At 48.7% G+C, this 6,691-nt stretch overlaps 1 long non-coding RNA gene across 1 annotated transcript in view; it reads right to left on the reverse strand.

Annotated features, from left to right (window-relative positions):
• The window catches only part of LOC136719211 (uncharacterized), a 29,347-nt gene extending 28,376 nt beyond the window's left edge, over positions 1–971 (reverse strand). The window contains exon 1 of the long non-coding RNA XR_010805385.1: positions 669–971. This is a non-coding gene — a long non-coding RNA (uncharacterized LOC136719211). The remainder of the gene's footprint in view (positions 1–668) is intronic.
• Between the last annotated feature and the right edge of the window lie 5,720 nt (positions 972–6,691).

A 6,691-nucleotide genomic window follows, 5' to 3' on the forward strand; every position in this document is an offset into this window, starting at 1 on the left:
AGATCCTCCCAGATCCATGTATTTTTAATCATTCAGAGCATGGCATTGAACACACCAACTTTGACTTTTACTAACTTTTGAACAGGTTACTTTGTGATGTTGGGGAGATCTGACCCGAGCTGCATCACTCGGGTTTGTACAGGAAGATGGTGACAAACATAACGGAAGAAATATAGGAGAAGGAGATGGCAAAATGTATTATTCATATGCAAGTCATGCAGAATGTATACTGAGTGGAGTAAGCTAGTGGAGGCACAGAAATGGTCTCAGATGGAGGTCATGTTGTCCTCCAGGGACTCCTGAGAGAGAGAGGTGTCTTTCTGTCCACAGGATGAAGTCTGACAGGCATGTGTGTGGCTGTGTCAGCGGCTGACAGCTGAGATGTGCTGATACTTTGTTGTGCAGATGCTGTAGGTGTAACCAATACACGGTGTGTGTGCGCAATAATGATTTACAGACGCTCGCCCTCCCCGCCTCCACACATTCATAACAACCACCTTTTGTTGTTTGCACAGTTGTGTCGTTGCTTAATATCTTGCACGTTGCAGAATTTGCAAACTGCACCCCCCAGGGGATATCACTGAAAGTCAGGTCACTTGATTGATATAATTTGGGTATAATTTGAATGACGTCACATTCTGACTCAATACAGAGCAATTTCCACCCACCTGGTAAATCCACAAAGGGTCGTGGAAGCCGGTTGAGTTTGTCTAGATTTAGTTTTTTCTGTATGTTTTGTTCATCTGTACTGTATTGCATGAAGCACAACACAATTCGCATGAAATGACAGGGTGTACAAACTTCCCTCTCCTGTGTGACCCGAGCTGCACCGAGCAGGATCCTCTGTGCGGTGCAGTGTGTCTGTATCTACACCCTCACGGCTGCGGTGTCGGTCAGTCTGTGCTCCACGTCACGTACAGGACGCGTCACCAGGAAGCGCACGTAGGAGCCCCGCGCATGTGCATACGGGACACACGCCAATTAACTGCCAATTACCGTCCGAGCTGAGCGACACTGCTGTTAAAAACGGTCTAAAACCAGTTTCAAACATTATTATTAATAGTAGTAGCAGCAGTAGTATAATAAATACAGCTACATTAAAGGTCATCATCATAATAATAAACTAATAAAAATGATGGTGATGAAGGTGATTAATGTCACAGTATTAACCACACACTTGCACATACAGCCTCCTGAGATATAGGGAGCTACAGGTAAATCGGTCTGTCTCTGAAATTCACCTGGAGGAGCTCTTAGAGGCACTGAAAGTCACTCCAGGTCACACCGCATCCTGCCGTGTGGTTGTGGCTCCTGCACTCACACACTCACACACACACACACACTCACACTCACACAGAGACAGTAGCTGCTCTGCGCACGGAGAGAAACTGCCGTTCCACACCCCTGTCAGTTGAGCATGTGTAAGACCACTGAAACTCACCTGGGGGGGGTGACATTGCTTGTGTGTGTGTGTTGTCATACAAGCTGTACACAGCGACTGGTTCATTAGCCTTGAGAGCCTTTTCTTGGCCAAATGAATGAAAACCCTGCAGAGCCGATGCGTGTGTGTGATCAGACATCCCTCACACACCTGTCCCGGTAATCAGCAGCTATCCCATGTGGTCACACTTCCTTACAGGGTATTACTGGCATGATCTGATCTAGAAACCTCTTTAAACGCAAGCACAGCAATGTTGTATGTAATTGGGTGGACATTTCACGTGAGTCTATCCGTCACCGTCTCTGTTCACTTATTAATCAGCAATAAAATTCACCCCTCGGCTGATCTGATTGCTCAGAAACGCCGACGTGCTGCAGTAACTGTGCCTGTGGCTTTTCTTTTCACACAAACTCCACAGCAGAGTAGAAAGGGGGAAGTGGAGTTCTGTTTCTCCGCACCGCCTGAGCCAAATACAAACAGGGGGATTTCTGTCCTCACCACAAAACCGCCAGAATGCACGTATTGTCTTTTCTTTTTTTAAGCTTGGGAGAAATGCAGTGATGAGGACGGGGATTGAGTTACTCAAGCGGCTTACATTGCGCTGATGGCTTTTCATTTCTAAGTCCGCTAATGGTGTGTGATTCGAAAATATGTGTAAGGAATTACAACACTTCTGGTAAAGCAGACGAGGCGCAAAGGAGGGAAAAGTCGAGATCTGAGGCCTCCTGGTGGCGGTGGGACTTTATCAAGAGAACAGTGTGTGTTTGTGTGTGTGTGTGTGTGGATACACTCTCTCTTCCACAGCCCTTCCTCATTCACACAACACGCACCTCCTTCACTCGTAATGCCCGGCGGTTTGGCGACTCTGTTTGGCAGTTCATGTCCAGACGTGTGTGTTTAGGCTGAATGAGAGCTATAAGTGGTGCTGGAGTTATAGGGTCAGGCCGGCATGGCGCCACGTGCTTCTAATTACTGGCGCTATTGTTGTACGAAGCTCAAAGCTAACGAGTCTCTTCTCTGGTAGAGACACCGGCCACATACCCTCCTCCTCCTCCTCCTCCTCCTCTCCGACAGTGGAGTGACATCGCCGGAGAAAGCGGACATAAACAGTGTGGTTTACTGCCCGACACATTCTTCTGGATAATTGCATTCTGCCGAGGCGCTCCTGTAATGGGTTTATTGAAATGAATGGTGTAATCAATAAGTGTTGGATTCTGACTTTCTTGGGAAAACACCGCAGAAGGCAGACGGGAAAGGAACGGGCCTCGCCTTTTCCACTTGAAGTCCCCCGGCATCCCGTCGCAGGAGGGGTCGGGTTTATCTCTCGCCCCAGAGTCGACGCGTCACGTGACTGGGGTTCCAAGGAGACGACCGTGCTTAAAAGAGGGAGAGCTGAGCGGAGAGGAGCGGGGACGCCCGTGTAAACAGCTGAAGAGAGAGAGCAGACACGGTCACACTGTAAACCCAGCTTTACCGAGAGTACCGTGCCTCGGTGAAGCCGGGAGGAAAATAAGAACGTGCCGCTCTCTGCCCGGGCCCTCGTCCGCTCCGGGTTAATTGACGATCCCACGTGCATATTTGATGATCTCCCGGGAACGCCCGGCAGGTCCTGAATAGTGAAACAAAACACACAACGTATCCGGGCTTCTGTGGGTGAAGTTTAAACGAATTGTCGTCGCCGATTCTCTCGTGCGTCGCCGTTCCCTCCGCAGGCCGAACCCCCCCGACTGGCCGAGGTGCAGCTAAACCGGAACAGCTGCGGAAACAGGAAAACAGGAAAACGATCAGTTACACGTCCCAGATGGAATGCATTAGCCCTTTTTCTTTCTTTTTTTGAAGTCTCCTTATTATTTCAGATTTGGCAGATGCTGGGTTATATGTTTCTTGGACCGGTTCCAGCCAGAGTTTCAAAATACATTTGCTTGATTCGGAGAGGTTGATTTCTTATTTTAGCCGCGTGAAACCAGATCGACTCTTTAAATTACAAGCAGAGCAGAAAGGGGGGGAAAAAAACACCAGGACCGAACTTGTCGTTGTTCCTGAACCAAGATTGTGGAGAAGCTCCCTCTGTGTCTCTGCCACATTACTGTCACTTCTTCCAACACATGCTGCAGAAACGTCCTTCTCCCACTTTGTGACAGCTGGGTCACTGGGGTTCTGACCGAGGATCCAGAGAGATTTTCAAGGGCGGTTTGAAATTTGTAGTTGGTGGTACGGGTTGAGTTTAAGTGTGGCCAGAGCTTTAATCTACCCACCTGCCCCCCGTCCTCTCACTCACCGCTTCAGACGGCCGGGGATTTTTCGGGCACACTGGAATCCGGCACATTGAGTCTGAAGTAACAGAACGGGCTCTTTCCCCCTCACGCTCGGCCCGGTTTGGGGTCTTACTTCTGTAGGGTTATATAATATAGTGCAGTGCAGTATACTGTAGTGTAGTGCAGTGCAGCGTTGTTCTGTTCCAGCAGAGTGTTATATAATAGTGTTATATAATAGTGTAACATACCGTAGTGCAGTGAAGTACTGCTGTCTTATCACTGCTTCTGACACACATATACTGTACTTCTATTACCTTTTCAGACACTATCACACCTGCCTTTACATTGCCCTTACTAACCTACTTACTGTCATTTACACCTACGACTTGCTTACTTCTACTACTACTACTACTACTACTACTACTTACACAAACTAACTTTAACACACTACCATACTAAATTAAACACATTTAGTAATATACACGCACACAAAGTATCTTCAGATCCTTTCGCTTTGGTTGTGCAATATAATAAAACGTTGAAACCTCGTGGAGATCAGAAGAGGCAGCAGGAGTCACAGGACTTGTTCCTCTTTATGAGAGCGGCTGCTGGGATCCCACGGGTGTGATTATGGCCCCGTCACACGCGCCTCTCGTCACAGGACACGGCAGAAGCGTGTGTGTAGTGGAAGTGAGTGGCCTGGGCACAGCCTGGGTTTATACACACTGTCCAGGCAGGCATTGTGAGCTGAATTCTTATAGACACTTATCTGGATTGTGGGCTGCATGCTGGGAGTCCATCAGATGCCACCATGGGAGCAAATTTAGCACGGCGGAGAGCACCGCTTGTGTGTTTTAAACCGCTGTCCGTGACGTGAATTCCTCTCTGTCCACACAAACAGCGGCAGGCGCTACACAGCCCTGGGAGAGCAGGAGTTATTGTGGCAGCAGAGTGGAAAAGGAAACAAACACTAACGGCGCAGCGCAGGAGAAGATGAGATTTGCTGGCGATACAGTCATGCCCGCTGTCTTCACAGTGTCTAGACACAATAAGCTCAATGGCACTCAGATGCAGATGGGGCTGCTGCTGAGGGGCAAGCAGGCGCATCCACCCCGGCCCCCGGCTGGCCTCGGAGCCGCAGAGCACAGCTTGACCAGGGATGTTCAATATTCATGTATCACCGGGCTTAGTCCACGTCTGCTGAGGCAGAAACCACATCTTCTTAGCGATGGGAAACCACCTGAGAGCAGCTAACGGCTTCCTATGCACTGCTGGTGCTCGATATTAAAATTCAAAGGCTCACAGATCGAGAGAGACAGTGCATCAGACACACACAGGGTAGCCGTGAGTTTCCACTAATCTGATCACGCACCAGGTCATCATGTCTTGTGTGCCATGAGCAATAAACCACTGTTTGTCTTCATGTTCACATTTATACAGATGTTAAGTATAAACACACACGCATGTATACAGAGATTTTCCTTTCCACAACCTAAAGATCTGTGCTAGAAGGGACATGTTTTTCAGCTTTTAGAAAATAAAAAGTTCTGAAAATAGAGCATCTGTCCGTGACAATTCTCCAGAGGGCTGAGCATGTATGCCAACATGAAACACAGTTTAACATCTTCTGAGAAATTAGGAAATTGGGGGACATCTCCAAACTCCAGAAAGTTTGATAAAGCTCAGCTGTTTACCACAGGCACTTCGAAGCGAGGGCGTCGAGATGAAAGCCCCGGGGAAACTTGAGGTCAGCCTGGCGCCGTGCCCTCTGCCTCGGCACGCTCACCCTGTTTAAAACACCAGGTCTGGACTGACGGAGACCCTGCACCTCTCCAATATCAGCCCCCTGTGCACCCCTCTCTTCTCCTCCTGCAGTTTGCTGCGCCAGTATTGTTTTTCATCACCTCTTGAAAATCTGCCCGTCTGAGACGAAGGGAACCCGACCAGCTTCCATCTGCAGAAGCCATCATTGGCGTCCGTGTGGAAATCCTCCACGGGCAGAGATTTAATAGAGCCGGGGATTAACCGGACTCTCTGATGCAACGAGGGGCATGAACTGGCCTTCCCGCTCAGCAGAGCGATCTCCAGCAGCTGAGCTTTATTCGATTTATTTTTGCTTTGCTTTTAAATCCTTTCCACTCTTTGGCACAAGAGGAGTTCGGTACAAAAAGTCAGTAAAGCCCACAGCTTCACAGCAGAAGGCAGAGTGCTTTTTTTATGCTTCTTTTAATTCAGCCCAGTAATGCACCACTGTGATTGTCTTTTGCTTCCAGAGGGGGAGCAGGAATATATATATAACTCAAGTTATAATATACAAATAACAAGGTAGTTCAAATTGAATATGAAACCATAACATGAACAAAAACACACACAGGGGCACGCTGGGGCATATGTGTCTGCTTTACCCGGCATTTCTTTGCCATTTAGCTTTCTAATATCTAATCAGGAGGGGAGTAAGCAACATGAACACGAGAATTTTCTTCAGAGCGGGTGCCAGGCTCCCTGGTGGCGATTGAATTAGTGCTTCGCTCGTCCGGACTGAAAGCCCAGGGATTAAGAGGTGAGAGCCTCCTCTCGCTGAGTCAGCAGTCATTCTGCCTCCAACAAGACGCTGCGCTCTCCTGCCAGCTCCCCCAGGACCTCTGGGCTGCGGTGGCCCTGCTCCTGGAGAGACTGGACAGTGCCCGTGCGTGACTGGCATGGCTGACTTTGATCAGAGGTGAATTGGGGACTTTAAAATGATACACCCAGACAGGCCAGAGTAAGTCAGTGGCTTTATAGTGCGGGTACAGGTCTGTATTGACGAAGAAAACTCATGGTACACTTTTTTTGATCGCCTCAGTTGACCAAAGGACTCGTCAGGGGCACTGGGAGTGTCTTCTGAATTTCCAAAAGACCAGACTGCGATGAGGCAGTTGTAGTTGTTTCCCACCCTCAAAAGTAACAGGCGACAACGTTACCCTGACTGATTGTGACACCCTGTGGGAAGATCCGA

The sequence above is a fragment of the Amia ocellicauda genome, chromosome 23 (assembly GCF_036373705.1).
Source record: "Amia ocellicauda isolate fAmiCal2 chromosome 23, fAmiCal2.hap1, whole genome shotgun sequence".
NCBI classification, from domain to species: domain Eukaryota; kingdom Metazoa; phylum Chordata; class Actinopteri; order Amiiformes; family Amiidae; genus Amia; species Amia ocellicauda.